Source organism: Triticum dicoccoides, chromosome 1B, assembly GCF_002162155.2.
Source record: "Triticum dicoccoides isolate Atlit2015 ecotype Zavitan chromosome 1B, WEW_v2.0, whole genome shotgun sequence".
Taxonomy (NCBI): domain Eukaryota; kingdom Viridiplantae; phylum Streptophyta; class Magnoliopsida; order Poales; family Poaceae; genus Triticum; species Triticum dicoccoides.
The window spans coordinates 204,619,737-204,629,081 of NC_041381.1; positions in this window are offsets into that span (position 1 = coordinate 204,619,737).

Sequence of the window (9,345 nt, forward strand, 5' to 3'; positions counted from 1 at the left end):
GGCTTCAGTTAGCAGCAGTAGCGAAGGAATCGCTCGATCGGGTTCAGTTAACAGCCATTGATCGATCGCTCGGGTTCAGTAACGCGTAGCCTGTAGTGCAATCGCTCGGGTTCAGTTAGAGCCCGACGCCTCGTTCGGATTCCGTTAGAGCCAATGCCTCGCACACACGCGCGTACATGTACGAGAGAAACGCGCACCGCTCAGCCCTCGATCGCCCACCGTAACCGGGAACTCCCCGAAATTTTCCTTGCCCTCGCTTATACCACGGTTTTTTCCATCATGGACAGCCCAAAGAATGTCATGCAGTTGCGTCTCTGGCCCGCCCAGGACGAAAAGCCCATTTTCTGTCATGATTTTTTTGTCATAGAAGTAGGAGCCCACCACATCTATGATGATACCGGGTTTTGTCACAATTATCGTCATAGAAGTGTCATATGTATGACATCAAAATAAAATCGTTCGGCCCAAAATGTCATGGATGTGTCTTTTTTTTGTAGTGTTGTTGTCCGCTGGCGGACAGCAAAGACCTTTGAATCGTTGTTGTCTGCTGGCCGACGGCAAAGAGCACCGTTAACGCCCTAACGGCTCTGACGCCACCCCACTGCCGTCCGTAGTCTTTGCCGTCTACTGGCCTCAAATGGCGGACGGCACAATCGTTTGCCGTGAGTTTCACAAAAGCGGACGGCAAAGAAGGCTTTTGCTGGCACCTGTTCAGACGGATAGTTTGCCGTCTGCTGGCAGACGACAAAGATGTTTGCCGTCCGGGATCTATGCATTTGTCGTCTGCCATGGCGGACGGCAAAGAAGCTGTTTCCAGTAGTGATAGCGTGGGGTGAATATTCTCGTGTGTGCTTGTTTGCTTTACCACTAAGTAGATTTTATTTGATGTTCTAAGTTGTTCTCTATCTTTATTTATGGATATGGAACACGAGAGACAATAAAAATTAGGTGTACTTGCTACTCATGGAAATGGGGAACCTCCTAAAACCCTCAATGCTCGTTGTGTGGAAAATATTAAACACTACTTTGGTAATCCTGAGAAAACCCCATTCATCTTGATAACGGGAGACACGTTGGATCAACGTGAATGCTTTAGGGATTATCGCTTGACTCAAAAAGGGAAACTCTTATGGGATCAAATTCATATGTTGCATTGGTATGCTCTAAATTTATGCTTGAGATATGATTATACTTGTTGCTCTAGGATGAAGGCTCCACATCTTCCCTTTTCATGCAAATTTGATGGTAATGAAACCTTGGCTTCTTACGCTAATGGTATATATGATTACTATGATGTGGAACAAGTAGAAGAAATTGTTGCTTTTAAGGGTGCTTATGAAATTGAATATTTGTTTGGAAATTATGAAAAAATTGATGATGCTATTTATAGACCTGAAAATTTTTCTATACTTAAATATTGCTATGAGAAGTATGAATATAGTGCTGATATTAACGAGTTTATTCAGAAAGTCTCCGCTTTACAAGAAGAGACTAAAGTTTTGCAGGAAACTATGGAAGAAGAAATTGATGACACTATGAGCTCATTAGATGAAAAAGATGAGGAGGAGAGCAAAGAACAAAGGGAGGAAGAGCGAATTGATCACCTGTGCGTACCTTCTAATGATAATAACTCTTCAGTTCGTACATTGTTTAATTTCCTTTCATGCTTACCGAAGGATGATTGCTATGATCCCTTTGATTCGTTTGAAATATCCCCTTTTTATGAACTTGATGCTCGCTATGCTTTTGTCCATGATGCCAATATGAATTATGCTTATGGAGATAAACTTGCTATAGTTCCTTATGTTAAGAATGAAATTGTTACTATTGCACCCACGTGTGATAGTCCTATTATCTTTTTGAATTCTCCCAACTAGAGTATATCGGAGAAGTTTGTGCTTATTAAGGATTATATTACTGGGTTGCGATTAATCATTACACATGATGATTTTGATAAATATAATATGCATGTGGTTGCTGCTCCTACTTGCAATTATTACGAGGGAGGAACTACATCTCCGCCCCTCTATGTTTCCAATACGATAAAATTGCAAGAAAACTGTTTATACTATGTATTATCCTTTACTTGATGTGCACGAATTGTTCTTTTATGACATGCCGATGCATAGGAAGAGAGTTAGACTTTTTTGTTGCATGATATATATTACTTTGTGCTCACTACTAAATTATAAATCATTATTAATTAAAATTGGCTTTGATGTACCTTGGGATCCGGGTGGATCAATTACTTGAGCACTATATGACTAGCTTAATGGCTTTAAAGAAAGTGCTGCCAGGAAGACAACCCGGAAGTTTTCGAGAGTCATTTTATTCTATGGTGTGCTTTTCTAAAGTTTATAAACAAAAAAAATATAGAGGGGAACCTAATACTTTTCAAAAAGAAAAGTGAAAGTAAGAAAGACGAGCATCGTTGAAGTGGGGGAGCTCCTTGAACTTTGTTCATGCCCATGGAAACTTTGCAAATCTTGAATTACAGAAACTTTTCAACAAAAATAATTACCCCCTTTGTACAAATCCTTTGAATTATAAAAATAATGTGTCAAGATTTTCCTTTTGGATGATTAGATTGCTTGTTTGGTATGTGTGGTGCAAAAACAGAAACATTTGGCCTAGTAGTTGAGGAAATCGTTAACTGGTAGCTGCTCGGTTGGCTGGTGAGTAGGGGATTAATTGGCAAGTTAATCAGCCATTCAATCAATTAATCAGACGATTTATCGGTTTATAGGCAACTCGGTGACCCTACGAGTAGGGATTAATCGACAAGTTAACTGGTTAATCGGATGAATTCTTGAACAGGGCCAGTAACAGAATTGATCTGAGTTGCTGGAACATGATAAATTCTTGAATTTTGTACACAGTACTGCTATGCAAATTTTTTATTTTTTCCCTAATTTTTCAGAATTTTTGGAGTTGGATAAGTATGGTTAATGTTCAGATTGCTACAGACTGTCCTTTTTAAGATAGATTCTTTTTTGATGAATTTTTTTGCTAGTTTTGTTGAAACTATCGATTTAATTAGTGGTATAAGCCATGGAGAAGTTATAATAAAGTAGATACAATGCAAAAACAAAATATGAATGGGTTTGCAAAAGTACTTAAAGTGGTGATTTGTTTTATTCTACTAATGGATCTCACGAGGGTTTTGTTAAGTTTTATGTGATTGAAGTTTTCAAGTTTTTGGTGAGATCACAATGGATGAAGGAATAAGGAGTGGCAAGAGCCTAAGCTTGGGGACGCCCGAGGCACCCCAAGGTAATATTCAAGGACTCCCAAGCAACTAAGCTTGGGGATGCCCAAGAAGGCATCCCCTCTTTCTTCTAACGACCATCAGTAATTTTACTTGGAGCTATATTTGTATTCATCACATGTTATGCGTAAATTCTTGGAGCGTGTTTTGTGTTTATTTTTCCTTTTTCTTTATGGACCATGCTGGTATGAGATAGTCCTTGGTTGATTTATAGAATGCTCTTTGCACTTCACTTATATCTTTTGAGTATGGCTTTATAGAATGCTTCGTGTGCTTCACTTATATCATTTGAAGTTTGGATTGCTTGTTCTACACATAAAAAAACGCCATTTGTAGAATACTATTTTGCTTCACTTATATTTGTCAGAGCGTGGGCATATCTTTTGTAGAAATAATTAAACTCTCATGCTTCGCCTATATCTATTTAGAGAGTTGACGGGACTTGGTCATTCACATGGTTAGTCATAAAATCCTACATAAGACTTGTATATCACTGAATGTGATATCTTTGATTCCTTGCAATAGTTTTGCGATATACAAATGGTGATATTATAGTCATGCTAGTGAGTAATTGTGTATTGGTAGAAATACTTGTGTTAAGGTTTGTGATTCACGAAGCATGCACGTATGGTGAACCGTTATGTGATGAAGTCGAAGTATGATTTATTTTTGATTGTCTTCCTTATGAGTGGCGGTCAGGGACGAGCGATGGTCTTTTCCTACCAATCTATCCCCCTAGGAGCATGTGTATTAGTACTTTGTTTTGATGGCTAATAAACTTTTGCAATAAGTATGTGAGTTCTTTATGACTAATGCTGAGTCCATGGATTATACGCACTCTCACCCTTCCATCATTGCTAGCCTCTTTGGTGCCGTGCATTGCCCTTTCTCACCTCGAGAGTCGATGCAAACTATGCCGGTGCATCCAAATCTCGTGATGTGATACACTCAATCACACATAAGCATCCTTATATCTTCCTCAAAACAGCCACCATACCTACCTATCATGGCATTTCCATAGCCATTCCGAGATATATTGCCATGCAACTTCCATCATCATCATATACATGACTTGAGCATTCATTGTCATATTGCTTTGCATGATCGTAAGATAGGTAGCAAGATATTTTCATGGCTTGTCCATTTTTTGATATCTTTGCTATGCTAGATCATTGCACATCCTAGTACACTGCCAGAGGCATTCATATAGAGTCATACTTTGTTCTAGATATTGAGTTGTAATATTGAGTTGTAGGTAAATAAAAGTGTGATGATCATCATTATTAGAGCATTGTCCTAGTGAGGAAAGGATGATGGAGACTATGATTGCCCCACAAGTCGGGATGAGGTTTCGGACGAAAAATAAAAAAAATAAAAAAAGAGGCCAAAGAGCCCAAACAAAAAAGAGGCCAAAGAGCCCAAAATAAAAAATGAGAGAAAAACAGAGAAGGGGCAATGCTGTTATCCTTTTTCCACACTTGTGCTTCAAAGTAGCACCATGTTCTTCATGATAGAGAGTCTCCTATGTTGTTACTTTCATATATTACTAGTGGGAATTTTTCTTATAGAACTTGGCTTGTATATTCCGATGATGGGCTTCCTCAAATGCCCGAGGTCTTCATGAGCAAGCAAGTTGGATGCACACCCACTTAGTTTTAGGTTTGACCTTTCATACACTTATAGCTCTAGTGCATCTGTTGCATGGCAATCCCGACTCACTTTCATAGATATCGATTGACGGGCATCTCCATAGCCCATTAATTTGCCTAGTTGATGTGAGACTTTCTCTTTTTTGGCTTCTCCTCACAACCACCTTTATTCCACCTAGAGTGCTATATCCAGGGCTCATGCGCATGTACTAAGTGAAAGTTGAAAAGGCTTGAGAACATTAGAAGTATGAAACAATTGCTTGGCTTTTCATCGGGGTTGCGCATGATGAAATACTTTGTGTGATGAAGATGGAGCATAGCCAGACTATATGATTTTGTAGGGATAACTTTATTGGTCATGTTATTTTGGGAAGACATGATTGCTTTACTAGTATGCTTGAAGTATTATTGTCTTAATGTCAAATGATAGAGTATTGCTTTGAATAACTCGTGCCTTAATATTCATGCCATGATTAGATTATATGATCAAGATTATGCTAGGTAGCATTCCACATCAAAAATTATCTTTTTAATCATTTACCTACTCGAGGACCAGTAGGAAACAAGCTTGGGGATGCTGATACATCTCCATCATATCTATAATTTTTTATTGTTTCATGCCAATATTCTACAACTTTCTTATACTTTTGGCAACTTTTTATTATTTTTGGGACTAACATATTGATCGAGTGCCCAGTGTTAGTTCCTGTTTGTTGCATGTTTTTTGTTTCGCTGAATATCCATACCAAATGAAGTTCAAACACGAGAAAAACTTACGGAGGTTGTTTTTGGAATATATGTGATTTTTGGGAATTGGAATCAACACGAGACGATGCCCGAGGGGCAACAAGCCCTGGAGGCATGCCCCCCTTCCCAGGGCACGGCTAGGAGCCTTGGGCCACCCCATAAGGCGGTTGGTGCCCTTCTTTCGCCACAACAAAGCTAATATCTGGATAAAAATTGTGCTAAAATTTCAGCCCAATCGGAGTTACGGATCTCCAGGAATTTAAGAAATGGTGAAAGGCCAGAATCAGGAATGCAGAAATAGAAGGAAACAGAGAGAGAGAGATCCCATCTCAGAGGGGCTCCCGCCCCTCCGCCTCCATGGAGGCCAAGGACCAGAGGGGAAACCCTCCTCCCATCTACGGGGGAGGTCAAGTAAGAAGAAGAAGGAGGGGGCTCTCTCCCTCTCTCTCTCGGTGGCGCCGGAATGCCACCGGGGCAATCATCATGTGACGGAGATCTACTCCAACAACTCCGTCATCTTCACCAACACCTCCATCACCTTCCACCATCTATCTCCAGTGGTACATTCTCCCGCAACCCATTGTACCCTCTACTTGAACATGATGCTTTATGCTTCATATTATTATCCAATGATGTGTTGCCATCCTATGATTTTTGAGTAGATTTTTGTTGTCCTATTGGTGATTGGTGAATTGCTATGGTTGGTTTAATTTGCTTGTGGTTACGTTGTTGTCCTTTGGTGCCCATCATATGAGCGTGTGTATGGATCATACCATAGGGTTTGTTGTATGTTGATAGGACTATGTATTGGAGGGCAAGGGTGACGACAGCTTTAGCGAAGCATAGAAAATGATGCATACGGGATTGAAGGGGGACCAATATATCTTAATGCTATGGTTCGGTTTTACCTTAATGAATGCTAATAGTTCCAATCATAAGTGCATAGAATCCCAAGTAAGGGATGACATGCTAGTAGTGGCCTCTTCCACATAGAACTTGCTATCGTTCTAGTAATGTAGTCAATTGCTTAGGGACAATTTCGCAAATACTTCCACCACTTTTCCACACACGTTAAACTAACTTAATTGTTTATTTATCTGAACAACCCCTAGTTTTCATGTGCTATTTATTACCTTGCAAACCTCTACAACACCTACAAAGTAGTTCTTGTTTCATACTTGTTCTAGGTAAAGCGAACATTAAGCGTGCGTAGAGTTGTATCGGTGGTCGATAGAACTTGAGGGAATATTTGTTATACCTTTAGATCCTCGTTGGGTTCGATACTCTTAATTATCGAAAGAGGCTACAACTGATCCCCTATACTTGTGGGTTATCAGGCTACCTTGCGCAAACGTTTTCCACATAAAAAGTGTGTGTGATGGACAATCTATGCCACACAGTTTCTTCTAGGCACTGTGAGTGATGCATTCAATAATGCAAACGATAAAATTATTAATATCATCTACAATGACATTGCTATCACAGAAGATTTGATGGGGAAAATTGTTTGTGATGTATGTGTGAACGGAAACATTTGTCGGGGATTCACCGTGTGGGATGTACATACGAACAGAAAAGTATTTCTTGGATTGACTGTGTGGGATGTACATACGAACAGAAACATATTTCTTGGATTGACTATGTGGGATGTACATACGAACAGAAACGTATGTCTTGGATTTACCGTGTGGGATGTACTTGTGAACAGAAATGATTGGGCCTGTATAATTGTCTGGGATGGCTCGACCAATCGCACATAAGCTATTTTTGCCTATCCCTGACGGTTTCTGGGTCATGTGGGAAGGACCTCCCCTGTCGCACACACAGGCAAGGTGACGGTTTAAAACTCCGCTGCGGAAAGGGGGTAAAAACGTTTGTATAGCAGTCGCCTGCACTAGTGAATGCCCTTCTCAGACATGACCGTTGTCAGGATAAGGATCCACTCGACAGTTGGCATGCAGCACATATCGCACTGGCAAAATCCTAACTCCTGCACTGCTTGGAAATTTAACTCTCAATTTCATTGGGGCACTTAATTTCCTCACGATAGGCAGATCCCACTGGCAAAATCCTAACTCCTCAGCCTGACCAAATTCTTCAGCAACTAGATGAACTTCATCATAGTCGCTAGCAAATTTGTCAGTTGTTCCAGAGATTTCCAAAGGCTTCACTCGGGGTGGCTTGTGTATGTATTGGTTCGAGCATCACTTTGGAAATGTGAACTATGACTCACCTATAGACCCCCTTTAACAGTACGGTTTTCCTGTGACTCAAAAATAAGAAGAAAGAAAGTATGGAAACAAAATTCTTCAAGCTTCAAAGTCTTCACATAAATTTCTTCAAAGGTCGTACCTATTTCTTCACTTGAAGAAATGCATTTTAGGGGTCATCTTCCATGGTTTAAACCCAATATTCAGGGACTATAACTCCTATGTACACTCACAAACACATTAGTCCCTCAACCCATTTGTCTTCAATATTCCAAAACCATTAAGGGGGCACTTGATGCACTTACAATTAGCCCCCAGTTTAGCTTGTATTTATTCATATTAAACTCCATCCTAAAATAAAACAAAGAAAAACACAAAAGGTGATGTTCCGGGTCTGGATTTTTCCTTCAACTGGTACATGTTCCATCTTTCTAGTCCTTGTCATTTTTCTTTTGCCAAGTCACCTGACCAGGTCAAAACGTTTGTCGGGCCTCGTGGTTCTCTTCACACTTGGCAGTTTTATTTCTTCAGTTCATAACATCACCTTCTCCACTTTCACACGTACATATGACCTCATAATGAATCCTTGAGTGGATTTGTCAAATCTTGTCAATGTGAAAGTTGAGGCACCCATTTAGCCGAAATTTACTATGCTGCCCTGGGTTCTCACCCAGCCGCTTCGGGTTCCACCGCCTCTATAAATAGGCTGGCCAGTTTTCATATTCACTTTCTACCCCTTCAAGCTCTTCTTCCTCTTCTTGCTCTCCTTATCCTTGCGCACACAGAGTCCTGCTACCTCAGCCGCCGATGAGGACCCCTGCATCAATACAGTCACCAAAAATCCTTGGAGAATCGTGCGACTACACCGGCGAAGCTCAAGACCTTCAACTTCTTCCTTTCAGATCTATGAGTACTCCATCTCTTTCACGGCATTCAGTCACCATAGTTCCACTGTAGTTCATCGAGTTCATCGACGTTCTTTGCAATAGGAAGATGGCCAATGTTCACCCCTAGATCTAGCGACCATTGCATGTTAAATCCAATCCGCAACCACTTTAACCTTGATTTGAATCATTTTATTGTAGAAGTAGACCCTCTTTATAGCAATCTCGTAGCTGTCGCCATAGGTAGGTCTTTTTGTTCCCCTTTTTATTTGTATTTTTAGATCTGTAGCCAAAACTAAATCTGAGCAGTAGTTGTTTTTAGCTGTCGTGAATCAGGAATTGCTTTTGTGATCCTATCGGCTTACACTTTAGATATAATTTTGCCGACTCTCGAATACTTTAGCCGGCTTATACTTATACAATTCCTGTGCTAGCTCTTGGTTTCACAATAACCCCTTAGCCAGCTAATAATGTTAAGTCACTAACTGCCTTTGACTCATATGATCCTTATGCCTTCAACCGGCTTATAATTTCTTCCTTTTCACCTTGTAGTTGCGCTTTATTGCAAATCAAATTCATTGGTCCAA